The following is a 13,443-nucleotide window of genomic DNA, read 5'->3' on the forward strand; positions in this document are numbered from 1 at the left end:
TGCACCCATTAACTCGTCATTTAGCATTAGGTATATCTCCTAATGCTGTCCCTCCCCCTGCCCCCAACCCCACAACAGTCGCCGGAGTGTGATGTTCCCCTTCCTGTGTCCATGAGTTCTCATTGTTCAATTCCCACTTATGAGTGAGAACATGCAGTGTTTGGTTTTTTGTCCTTGCGATAGTTTACTGAGAATGATGTTTTCCAGTTTCATCCATGTCCCTACAAAGGACGTGAACTCATCATTTTTTATGGCTGCATAGTATTCCATAGTGTATATGTGCCACATTTTCTTAATCCAGTTTATCATTGTTGGACATTTGGGTTGGTTCCAACTCTTTGCTATTGTGAATAGTGCTGCAATAAACATACGTGTGCATGTGTCTTTATAGCAGCATGATTTGTAGTCCTTTGGGTATATACCCAGTAATGGGATGGCTAGGTCAAATGGTATTTCTAGTTCTAGATCCCTGAGGAATCGCCACACTGACTTCCACAATGGTTGAACTAGTTTACAGTCCCACCAACAGTGTAAAAGTGTTCCTATTTCTCCACATCCTCTCCAGCACCTGTTGTTTCCTGATTTTTTAATGATGGCCATTCTAACTGGTGTGAGATGGTATCTCACTGTGGTTTTGATTTGCATTTCCCTGACGGCCAGTAATGATGAGCATTTCTTCATGTGTTTTTTGGCTGCATAAATGTCTTCTTTTGAGAAGTGTCTGTTCATGTCCTTCGCCCACTTTTTGATGGGGTTGTTTGTCTTTTTCTTGTAAATTTGTTTGAGTTCATTGTAGATTCTGGATATTAGCCCTTTGTCAGATGAGTAGGTTGCAAAAATTTTCTCCCATTCTGTAGGTTGCCTGTTCACTCTGATGGTAGTTTCTTTTGCTGTGCAGAAGCTCTTTAGTTTAATTAGACCCCATTTGTCAATTTTGGCTTTTGTTGCCATTGCTTTTGGTGTTTTAGACATGAAGTCCTTGCCCACGCCTATGTCCTGACTGGTATTGCCTAGGTTTTCTTCTAGGGTTTTTATGGTTTTAGGTCTAACATGTAAGTCTTTAATCCATCTTGAATTAATTTTTGTATAAGGTGTAAGGAAGGGATCCAGTTTCAGCTTTCTACATATGGCTAGCCAGTTTTCCCAGCACCATTTATTAAATAGGGAATCCTTTCCCCATTTCTTGTTTTTGTCAGGTTTGTCAAAGATCAGATAGTTGTAGATATGTGGCATTATTTCTGAGGGCTCTGTTTTGTTCCATTGATCTATGTCTCTGTTGTGGTACCAGTACCATGCTGTTTTGGTTACTGTAGCCTTGTAGTATAGTTTGAAGTCAGGTAGCGTGATGCCTCCAGCTTTGTTCTTTTGGCTTAGGATTGACTTGGCGATGCGGGCTCTGTTTTGGTTCCATATGAACTTTAAAGTAGTTTTTTCCAATTCTGTGAAGAAAGTCATTGGTAGCTTGATGGGGATGGCATTGAATCTATAAATTACCTTGGGCAGTATGGCCATTTTCACGATATTGATTCTTCCAACCCATGAGCATGGAATGTTCTTCCATTTGTTTGTATCGTCTTTTATTTCATTGAGCAGTGGTTTGTAGTTCTCCTTGAAGAGGTCCTTCACATCCCTTGTAAGTTGGATTCCTAGGTATTTGATTCTCTTTGTAGCAATTGTGAATGGGAGTTCACTCACGATTTGGCTCTCTGTTTGTCTGTTACTGGTGTACAAGAATGCTTGTGACTTTTGTACATTGATTTTGTATCCTGAGACTTTGCTGAAGTTGCTAATCAGCTTAAGGAGATTTTGGGCTGAGACAATGGGGTTTTCTAGATATACAATCATGTCATCTGCAAACAGGGACAATTTGACTTCCTCTTTTCCTAACTGAATACCCTTTATTTCCTTCTCCTGCCTGATTGCCCTGGCCAGAACTTCCAGCACTATGTTGAATAGGAGTGGTGAGAGAGGGCATCCCTGTCTTGTGCCAGTTTTCAGAGGGAATGTTTCCAGTTTTTGCCCATTCAGTATGATATTGGCTGTGGGTTTGTCATAGATAGCTCTTCTTATTTTGAGATACGTCCCATCAATACCTAATTTATTGAGAGTTTTTAGCATGAAGGGGTGTTGAATTTTGTCAAAGGCCTTTTCTGCATCTATTGAGATAATCACGTGGTTTTTGTCTTTGGTTCTGTTTATATGCTGGATTACATTTATTGATTTGTGTATGTTGAACCAGCCTTGCATCCCAGGGATGAAGCCCACCTGACTATGGTGGATAAGCTTTTTGATGTGCTGCTGGATTCGGTTTGCCAGTATTTTATTGAGGATTTTTGCATCAATGTTCATCAAGGATATTGGTCTGAAATTCTCTTTTTTGGTTACGTCTCTGCCAGGCTTTGGTATCAGGACGATGCTGGCTTCATAAAATGTGTTAGGGAGGATTCCCTCTTTTTCTGTCGATTGGAATAGTTTCAGAAGGAATGGTACCAGTTCCTCTTTGTACCTCTGGTAGAATTCGGCTGTGAATCCGTCAGGTCCTGGACTCTTTTTGGTTGGTAAGCTATTGATTATTGCCACAATTTCAGAACCTGTTATTGGTCTATTCAGAGATTCAACTTCTTCCTGATTTAGTCTTGGGAGGGTGTATTTGTCGAGGAATTTATCCATTTCTTCTAGATTTTTTAGTTTATTTGCATAGAGGTGTTTGTAGTATTCTCTGATGGTAGATTGTATTTCTGTGGGATCGGTGGTGATATCCCATTTTTCATTTTTTATTGCGTCTATTTGATTCTTCTCTCTTTTCTTCTTTATTAGACTTGCTAGCGGTCTATCAATTTTGTTGATCTTTTCAAAAAACCAGCTCCTGGATTCATTAATTTTTTGAAGGGTTTTTTGTGTCTCTATTTCCTTCAGTTCTGCTCTGATTTTAGTTATTTCTAGCCTTCTGCTAGCTTTTGAATGTGTTTGCTCTTGCTTTTCTAGTTCTTTTAATTATGATGTTAGGGTGTCAATTTTGGATCTTTCCTGCTTTCTCTTGTGGGCATTTAGTGCTATAAATTTCCCTCTACACACTGCTTTGAACGTGTCCCAGAGATTCTGGTATGTTGTGTCTTTGTTCTCGTTAGTTTCAAAGAACATCTTTATTTCTGCCTTCATTTCATTATGTACCCAATAGTCATTCAGGAGCACGTTGTTCAGTTTCCATGCAGTTGAGCGGTTTTGAGTGAGTTTCTTAATTCTGAGTTCTAGTTTGATTGCACTGTGGTCTGAGAGACAGTTTTATAATTTCTGTTCTTTTACATTTGCTGAGGAGAGCTTTACTTCCAACTATGTGGTCAATTTTGGAATAGGTGTGGTGTGGTGCTGAAAAAAATGTATATTCTGTTGATTTGGGGTGGAGAGTTCTGCAGATGTCTATTAGGTCCACTTTGTGTAGAGCTGAGTTCACTTCCTGGATATCCTTGTTAACTTTCTTTGTCGTTGATCTGTCTAATCTTGACAATGGGGGTTTCATCTCACTAGGGAGTGCCAAACAGTGGGTGCAGGACAGTGGGTGAAGCACACTGTGTGCGAGCGGAAGCAGGGCGAGGCATTGCCTCACTCACGAAGCGCAAGGGGTCAGGGAGTTCCCTTTCCTAGTCAAAGAAAGGGGTAACAGAGGGCACCTGGAATATCGGGTCAGTCCCACCCTAATACTGTGCTTTTCCAACGGGCCTGGAAAATGGCACACTAGGAGATTGTGTCCCGCAGCTGGCTTGGAGGGTCCTATGCCCATGGAGTCTCGCTGATTGCTAGCACAGCAGTCTGAGGTCAAACTGCAAGGCGGCAGCGAGGCTGGGGGAGGGGCGCCCGCCATTGCCCAGGCTTGCTTAGGTAAACAAAGCAGCCAGGAAGCTCGAACTGGGTGGAGCCCACCACAGCTCAAGGAGGCCTGCCTGCCTCTGTAGGCTCCACCTCTGGGGGCAGGGCACAGACAAACAAAAAGTCAGCAGGAACCTACAGAGACTTAAACGTCTGACTGACAGCTTTGAAGAGAGTAGTGGTTCTCCCAGCACGCAGCTGGAGATCTGAGAACCTGAGAACGGACAGACTGCCTCCTAAAGTGAGTCCCTCACCCCTGAGCAGCCTAACTGGGAGGTACCCCCCCAGAAGGGAAAGACTGACACCTCACTTGGCCGGGTACTCCTCTGAGACAAAACTTCCAGAGGAACTATCAGACAGCTGAATTTGTGGTCTCAAGAAAATCCGCTGTTCTGCAGCCACCGCTGCTGACTCCCAGCCAAACAGGGTCTGGAGTGGACCTCTAGTAAGCTCCAACAGACCTGCAGCTGAGGGTCCTGTCTGGTAGAAGGAAAACTAACAAACAGAAAGGACATCCACACCAAAAACCCAGCTGTACATCACCATCATCAAAGACCAAAAGTAGATAAAACCACAAAGATGGGGAAAAAACAGAGCAGAAAAACTGGAAACTCTAAAAAGCAGAGCACCTCTCCTCCTCCAAAGGAACACAGTTCCTCACCAGCAATGGAACAAAGCTGGATGGGGGACGACTTTGACGAGTTGAGAGAAGAAGGCTTCAGATGATCAAACTACTCCGAGCTACGGGAGGAAATTCAAAACAATAGCAAAGAAGTTAAAAACTTTGAAAAAAAATTAGAAGAATGGATAACTAGAATAACCAATGGAGAGAAGGGCTTAAAGGAGCTGATGGAGCTGAAAGCCAAGTTTCGAGAACTATGCGAAGATTGCAGAAGCCTCAGTAGCAGATGCGATCAACTGGAAGAAAGGGTATCGCTGATGGAAGATGAAATGAATGAAATGAAGCGAGAAGGGAAGTTTAGGGAAAAAAGAATAAAAAGAAATGAACAAAGCCTCCAAGAAATTTGGGACTATGTGAAAAGACCAAACCTACGTCTGATTGGTGTACCTGAAAATGATGGGGAGAATGGAACCAAGTTGGAAAACACTCTGCAAGATATTATCCAGGAGAACTTCCCCAATCTAGCAAGGCAGGCCAGCATTCAGATTCAGGAAATACAGAGAACGCCACAAAGATACTCCTCGAGAAGGGCAACTCCAAGACACATAATTGTCAGATTCACCAAAGTTGAAATGAAGGGAAAAATGTTAAGGGCAGCCAGAGAGAAAGGTCGGGTTACCCACAAAGGGAAGCCCATCAGACTAACAGCTGATCTCTCAGCAGAAACTCTACAAGCCAGAAGAGAGTGGGGGCCGATATTCAACATTCTTAAAGAAAAGAATTTTCAACCCAGAATTTCCTATCCAGCCAAACTAAGCTTCATAAGTGAAGGAGAAATAAAATACTTTACAGACAAGCAAACGCTGAGTGATTTTGTCACCACCAAGCCTGCCCTAAAAGAGCTCCTGAAGGAAGCACTAAACATGGAAAGGAACAACCGGTACCAGCCACGGCAAAAGCATGCCAAATTGTAAAGACCATCGAGGCTAGGAAGAAACTGCATCAACTAACGAGCAAAATAACCAACAAACATCATAATGACAGGATCAGATTCACACATAACAATATTAACGTTAAATGTAAATGGGCTAAATGCTCCAATTAAAAGACACAGACTGGCAAACTGGATAAGGAGTCAGGACCCATCAGTGTGCTGTATTCAGGAAACCCATCTCACGTGCAGAGACACACATAGACTCAAAATAAAGGGATGGAGGAAGATCTATCAAGCAAATGGAAAACAAAAAAAGGCAGGGGTTGCAATCCTAGTCTCTGATAAAACAGATTTTAAACCAACAAAGATCAAAAGAGACAAAGAAGGCCATTACATAATGGTAAAGGGATCAATTCAACAAGAAGAGCTAACTATCCTAAATATATATGCACCCAACACAGGAGCACCCAGATTCATAAAGCAAGTCCTGAGTGACCTACAAAGGGACTTAAACTCCCACACAATAATAATGGGAGATTTTAACACCCTGCTAGTCAACAAATTTAAATCAACTGTTTTAAATATGCTCAAACAGCTAAAGGAAACCATAGAAAAATAACTAAAGGAAACCTGGAGAATAGTATCTCACCAAATAGATAGCATCAATAAAGAGACAGAAATAATAAAAACAAAACAAAACAGAAATTTTGGATATGAAATGAAAAACTCACTAGAACAGTTAAACAACAGATTTCAGCAGGTAAAAGAATGAATTAATGAACTTGAAGATAGGTCCACTGGGGTTACCCTGTGTGTGAGACGAAAAGAAAGAAAAATGATGAAAAGAGCCTCAGGGGCCTGTAGAAGATTATTAAGCAGACCAATAAGTGCACAGATAGAGTCCTAAAAGGATAGGAGTGATAGAAAGGAGCGGAAAGAATATTCCAAGACATAATGACTATGTCACAAATTTGATGAAAGACATTAATCTACATATCTACAAAGCTCAATAAACTCCAAGTAGGAAAGCTTTAAACTTTTCCCTGATGAGTATAGTATTACCTGTGGGTTTGTCATATGTGGCCTTTATTGTATTGAGGTACATACTTTCAATACATAATTTGTTAAGTTTTCATCATGAAGAGATGTTAAATTTTGTCAAATACTTTTCTTCATCTGTTGAAATGATCATATGGTTTTGTCCTTCATTCCACTAGCATTCTGTATCACATTTATTGATTTGCATATGTTGAGCCATTCTTGTATCCCTGGGATGAATTCCACTTGATTATAGTGAATTACGTTTTTAACGTGCTGTCGAATTCTGATTGTTAGTACTTTTTTTTTTTTGAGGCAGGGTCTTGATCTGTGACCCAGGTGGGAGTGTAATGGTGCAACCATGCCTCACTGCAACCTTGATCTCCTAGGCTTCAGCCATTCTCCTGCCTCATTTTTTGATTTTTTTTTTTTGTAGAGACGAGGTCTCACTATGTTGCCCAGACTGGTCTCAAACTCCTGGGCTCAAGTGATCCTCCACGTTAGCCTCCCAAAGTAATGGGATTATAGATGTAAGCTACCATGACTAGGCCCTGTTTGATAGTATTTTGTTGAGGATTTTTGCATTCGTGTTCATCAGGGGTATTGGCCAGGGATATTCCTTTTACTGTTATGTCCTTCTCTGGTTTTTGTATTAGAGTATGCTGTTTTTATAGAATGAGTTTGGACGTATTGTCTCCTCTTAAATTTTGTTGACTAGTTTGAGAAGAATTGGTATTCGTTCTTTAAATTGGTAGAATTCAGCAGTGAGGCCATCGAGTCCTGGGCTTTTCTTTGATTGGAGACTTTCTATTATGGTTTCAATTTAATTACTCACTGTACACCTTTCCCTCACCAAAACCCAAGCTGCAGCTATACAGTGCCATCTTGAAAACAGAGCCACAGCTAGCGTGTATCCTGCTCCAAGAGCCAGCAATAACTGCATCTTTTCATTGCTGAAGCTGCACTGCCATTACACCACCTTAGTGGTGGTGCACCATTCCCCAGCCAAGCTGTTACAGCACTCTATCCTCTGAGAACAAGCTGCCTAGGAAGGGCTCTGTCTTGCACATTCTGGTGACTGCAGCAACCAACCCTAGCCTCTCAGAGCCTAAGTCCACTGCTCCAGCACAAAGGCAAGTGGTACTCTGTCCCTAGAGGAATAGGTAATCTTGCCAAGTAAAGAAACTGAGTACTGCCCAGTGATGTGCACAGTCAGCACACTCACGAGCCAGGTTCACTCTCCATGTGCAACCCTGTGCACTCACTAGCCAGGCATATTGCTTCCAGGTGCCCCTGCCCCAAGTTGGTGATTTGGCCCCCATGTGACAATGGCATACCAGCCAGACATGTTGCTTCCATGGAGCCCTGCCCCAAACTGGCAGACTTCTGCTGCCTACATACTTACCAGCCAGGCATACCAATTCCAGGGGGTACCTGCCCAGAGTGACATGTACACTGAAAGTGAAGAGATGGAAAATGATATTCCATGCAAATGGAAACCAAGAGAGAGCAGAAGTAGCTATAATCATAACAGATAAAATAGGCTTTAAGGCAAAAACTATAAAAAGAGAAAAGAAGTTCATTATATAATGAAAAGGAGTTATTTCAACAAGATGATATGAAAATTTTTAATATGTATACACCTAACACCAGAGTACCCAAATAAATGAAGCAATTATTATAGATCTAAGGGAATAGACTGCAATAAAATAATATAAGGAGACTTCAGCCTGCCACTCTCAGCAATGGACAGATCATCCAGACAGAAAATAAAGAAACATCACATTTAAATGACACACTAAATCAAATGGACCTAGCAAACATTTACAGAATATTCGACCAAACAGCTGCAGCATAAACAGTCTTCTCAACAGAACATGAAACTTTCTCCAGGACAGATCATATGGTAGCCTGTAGAACAAGCCTTAACAAATTTAAGAAAATCAAAATCATTTCCAGTATATTTTTTTATCACAATGGTATAAAACTAGAAATCAGTAACAACAGGAACTTCTGAAAATTCACAAATACATGGAAATTACACAACATGCTCTTATATGACCAACAGGTCAATGAAGAAATTAAAAGGAAGTTTAAAAATTTCTTGAGAGAAATGAAAATGGAAATACAACATACCAAAATCCTTGGGACAGAGCTAATGCAGTTCTAAAAGGAAATCTTATAGCAATAAATGTCTACATTGAAAAAGAAGAAAGATCACAAATAAAAACCTAACAATGCACCAAAGGAATTAAACATTTTAAAACCCAAGTAAACCTGTAACTAGTAAAAGGAAAGAAATAATAAAGAGTAGAAATAAATGAAAGTGCCCAGGCACAGTAGCTCATGCCTATAATTCCAGCACTTTTGGGGAGGCCAAAGTGGGAGGATCACTTGAAGCCAGGAGTTTCCACCAGCCTGGGCAACAAAGCAAGAACCCATCTCTATAAAAAATTAAGATCAGCCAGGTGTGGTTGCATGTACCAGTAGTTCTAGCCACTTGGGAGGCTGAAACAGGAGGATCATGTGAGCTCAGGAGTTTGAGGCTACAATGAGCTATGACTGCATTGCTGTACTGCAGCTTGGTCAACAGAGTGAGATCCTATCTCAAGAAAGAAAGAAAATAAAGAAAAGAGAAGAGAAGAAAGAGGACGAACTTGGTGGCTCACACTTGTAATCCCAGCACTTTGGGAGGCCAAGAGGGAGGACTGCTTGAGGCCAGGAGTTCAAGACCAGCCTGGGCAACATAGTGAGACCTCCATCTCTACAAAGAAATTAAACAACTAGCCAGATGTGATGGCATGCGCCTGTAGTCCCAGATACTCAGGGAGCTGAGGCAGGAGGATCACCTGAGCCCAGGAGGTCAAGGCTGTAGTCAACTATGATTGTGGCATTGCACTGCAGCCTGGGTGACAGATCAGGACCCTGTCTCAAAAAAAGAAAAGGAAAGAAAAGAAACCCAAATCTTATAAAACAGCCCTACCCCTATCTCCCTTCGTTGACTCTCTTTTCGGACTCAGCCCACCTGCACCTGGGTGAAATAAACAGGCTTGTTGCTCAAAAAAAAAAAAAAAAAAAAAAAAAAGAGAGACTTAAAATAAAATAGATCAATGAAACAAAGAGTTGGTTTTTTTGAAAAGATAAACAAAATTGAGATGCCTTTAGCTGACCTAAGAAAAAACAGAGAAGACTCAAGTAAAATTAGATACCAAAAAAAGAGATACTACAACTGATGCTACAGAAATAAAAAACATCACAAGACAGTATCAGGAACAATTCTATGCCAGAAAACCCAGATAACCTATAAAAAATGGATAAATTCTTGGTCATATACAACCTTCCAAGATTAAAGAATGAAGAAATAGAAAATCTGAACAGACCAATAGTGAGTAATGAAATCAAAACAGTAATAAAAATCTCGCATCAAAGAAAAGCCCAGGACTTGATGGCTTCACTGCTGAATTCTACCAAACATTTAAAGAACGGATACCAATTTTCCTCAAACTAGTCAGCACAACTGAAGAGGAGACAATATTTCTAAACTCATTTTATAAGGATAGCATTACCCTGATAGCAAAGCCAGGCAAGGACACAATTAAAAAAGAATATCCCTGATGAACACAAATGCAAAAATCATCAACAAAATACTAGCAAACAGAAGTCAACAGCACATTAAAAAGATTACTCACTATGATCAAGTAGAACTCATCCCAGGGATGCAAGAATGGCTCAACATATGCCAATCAATAAATGTGACACAGAACACTAATGGAATGAAGGACAAAAACCGTATGATCATTTCAATAGATGAAGAAAAGGCATTTGACAAAATTAAATATCCCTTCATGATAAAAACAACACGTTATGTACAGAAAGTATGTACCGCACTACAAATAAATGCCACATATGACAAACCTACAGCTAACACCATATTGAACAGGGAAAAGTTGGAAGTTTTTCCTTAAGATAGAGAACAAGACAACAATGCCTACTTTTACCACTTCTATTCTACTTAGTATTTGAATTCCTAGCCACAGCAATTAGGCAAGAGAAAGAAATGAAAGCTATCCAAATTGGAAAAGGGGAAGTTAAATTATCCCTGGTTGCAGATGACATGAGTGTATACAGTTGGCCCTCAAACAATACCAGTGTTAGAAGTGTCAGACCCTTGCACACTGGAAAATCAATATATAAGTTCTTACTTACCAAAAACTTAACTACCAGTAGCCCACTGTTGACCAGAAGCCTGATCAATAACATAAATCATTGATTAACACCGATTTTGTATGTTATATGTACTATACACTGTATTCTTATAAGTTAAGCTAAAGAAAAAATTATTATTAAGAAAATCATAAGAAAGAGAAAATACATCTACTATTAATTAAGTGGACGTGGATCATCATAAACATCTACATCTTTGTCATCTTTGTGTTGAGTAGGCGGAGGAAGAGGAAGAAGAAGGGTTGGTCTTGCTGACTCAGTGGTTGCAGAGGTGGAAGAAAATCCACATATAAATGGACTCACACATTTCAAATCTGTGTTGTTTAAGGGTCCACCATACACAGAAAACCCAAAAGACTCCACCAAAAAACTGCTAGAGCTAATAAACAAATGCAGTAAAGTTGCAAGATACAAAAATCAGCAGTATTTTTATACATCAATAGTAAACTATCTGAAAAAGAAATCAAGAAAACAATCTCACTTACAATAGTTACAAAAAACATATACTTAGGAATAAGTTTAACCAAGGAGGTGAAAGATCTTCACACTGAAAACTATAAAATATTGTGGAGGAAATTGAAGAGGATACAGATAAACAGAAGGATATCCCATCTTCATGGACTGGAAGAATTAATAAAGTGTCTACACTACCCAAAGTGATCTACAGATTCAATGTAATCTCTAACAAAATACCAATGGCATTCTTCACAGAAATAGAAAAAAGAATCCTAAAATTCGTATGGAACCACAAAAGATCCCGAATAGCTGATGCAAACTTGTGGAAAAAAAAAAGAAAGAAAGCTGAAGATATCACACTATCTGACTTCAAAATGTACTACAAAGCTATAGTAACCAAAATAGCATGATACTGATCTAAAAATAGACACATAGACCAATGGAATAGAGAGCCCAGAAAAAAAAAAATGCATATACAGGCAAAGGTGTGAAGAACAAACATTGGGGAAAGTACAATCTTCAGTAAATGGTGCTGAAAAAAAATGGATACCCATATGCAGAAGAATGGAACTAGGTACATATCTCTCATCACATATAAAAATCAACTCAAAATGGATTAAAAAATCAAAGACCGAAAGCTATGAAACTACTGGAAGAAAACATAGGGAAAACACTTCATAATACTGGACTAGGCAATGATTTTTTGGCTATGACTCTAAAAGCACAGGTAATAAAAGCAAAAGTAGACAAATGGGATTACATCAAACTAAAAAGCTTCTGCTGCACAGTAAAGGAAACAATGAACAAAGTGAAGAGACGACCCACAGAATGGAAGAAAATATTTGCAAACTATCCTTCTAAAAAGGATTAATAACCAGAATATATAAGAAACTCAACTAAATAGCAAAGCAAACAATCTGATTTTAGAATGGACAGAAGATCTGAATAGACACTTTTCAAAAGAAGACATATAAATGGCCAATAGGTATATGAAAAAATGCAATATCACCCATCATCATGAAAATGCAAATCAAAACCACAATGAGATATCATTTCACCAAGTTTGAATGGCTATTCACAAAAAGACAAAACATATCAAGTGCTGGCAAGGATGTGGAAAAAAGGGAACACTGACATACTATCAGTGGAAATGTAAATTCATACATTCATTATGAAAAACAGTATGGACTTCCTAAAAATATAAAAATAGAACTGCCCTATGATCTATCTGGCAATCCCATTACTGGGTATATATCCAAAGAAAATGAAGTCATTGTGTCGAAGAGATATGTGCACTCCCATGTTTACTGCAGCACTATTCACAATAGCCAAGACATGAAGTCAACCTAAGTGTCCATAAACGGATGGATTGAGAAGGAGAATGTGGTATATATACACGAGGAAATACTATTTAGCAATAAAACAGAAAGAAATGCTGTCATTCACAGCAACACAGACGAGCTTGGAGAACATTATGTTAAGCGAAATAAGCCAGCCACACAAAGGCAAATACAGCATAATCACTCTATACCTCATATGTAGTACAATGATTGTGTCAATTAAAATTTAAAATGTAATAATAGCAAAAGAAACACAATAGACACTCAGCTGGAAACAGAACATCCTAAACATGAAAACGGAAATTTGTGAAAAACCTATAGCTAACGTCAATACTCAGTAGTGAAAGACTGAAAGCTTTCCACCTAAAATCAGGAACAGGACACCAGTGCCTCTCTTCACTACTTTTACTCAACACTGTACTGGAAGTTCTAGCCAGAGCAATTAGGCAAGGAAATAAAAGACATTCAAATTGAAAATGAAGAAATAAAATTCTCTTTTCAGAGATGACATGATCTAATATTTACAAAATCCTAAAGAATCCACAAAATGAGCTATTAGAGCTAATAAATATATTAATCTTTGTTTTGTACTCTTTGTGAGTGCTTCAGCCTGCAGAAGATTTGGAAAAATATAGCAAACATTACCAGCACACTCCTGATTTCTCTCATTTTTCTTTTCTTTGTTGGAGAAGGGAAAGAAAAGTAGAAGATACAGAGGAAGAGTAAATCAATCAAACAAACGTTATCTTGACTGGTTGTATTCCTACAAATCAACTATAATTTCTTATTTATTTCCCTAAGCAGGTAACAGCAAAGCCCTGAAAACCAAAAGGAATTGGGCTCTAGTTTTCAGAAACAGCAACGTATGGGTGATATGAGGACAGAGTATCCTACTCCATAGCCAGGCTTGTACAGATGGTGGCAGCTATCCAAGGAGAAGCAAGGAAGCTGAGACCCTGGGACCT

General features: G+C 39.3%; 1 protein-coding gene across 1 annotated transcript in view; it reads right to left on the reverse strand.

Moving 5' to 3' along the window:
- MTMR8 (myotubularin related protein 8) overlaps positions 1–13,443 on the reverse strand; it is a 122,854-nt gene that overhangs the window by 47,664 nt on the left and 61,747 nt on the right. The gene's annotated exons all lie outside the window — the stretch shown is intronic.

Source organism: Hylobates moloch, unplaced genomic scaffold, assembly GCF_009828535.3.
Source record: "Hylobates moloch isolate HMO894 unplaced genomic scaffold, HMol_V3 SCAFFOLD_7, whole genome shotgun sequence".
Classification (NCBI taxonomy): domain Eukaryota; kingdom Metazoa; phylum Chordata; class Mammalia; order Primates; family Hylobatidae; genus Hylobates; species Hylobates moloch.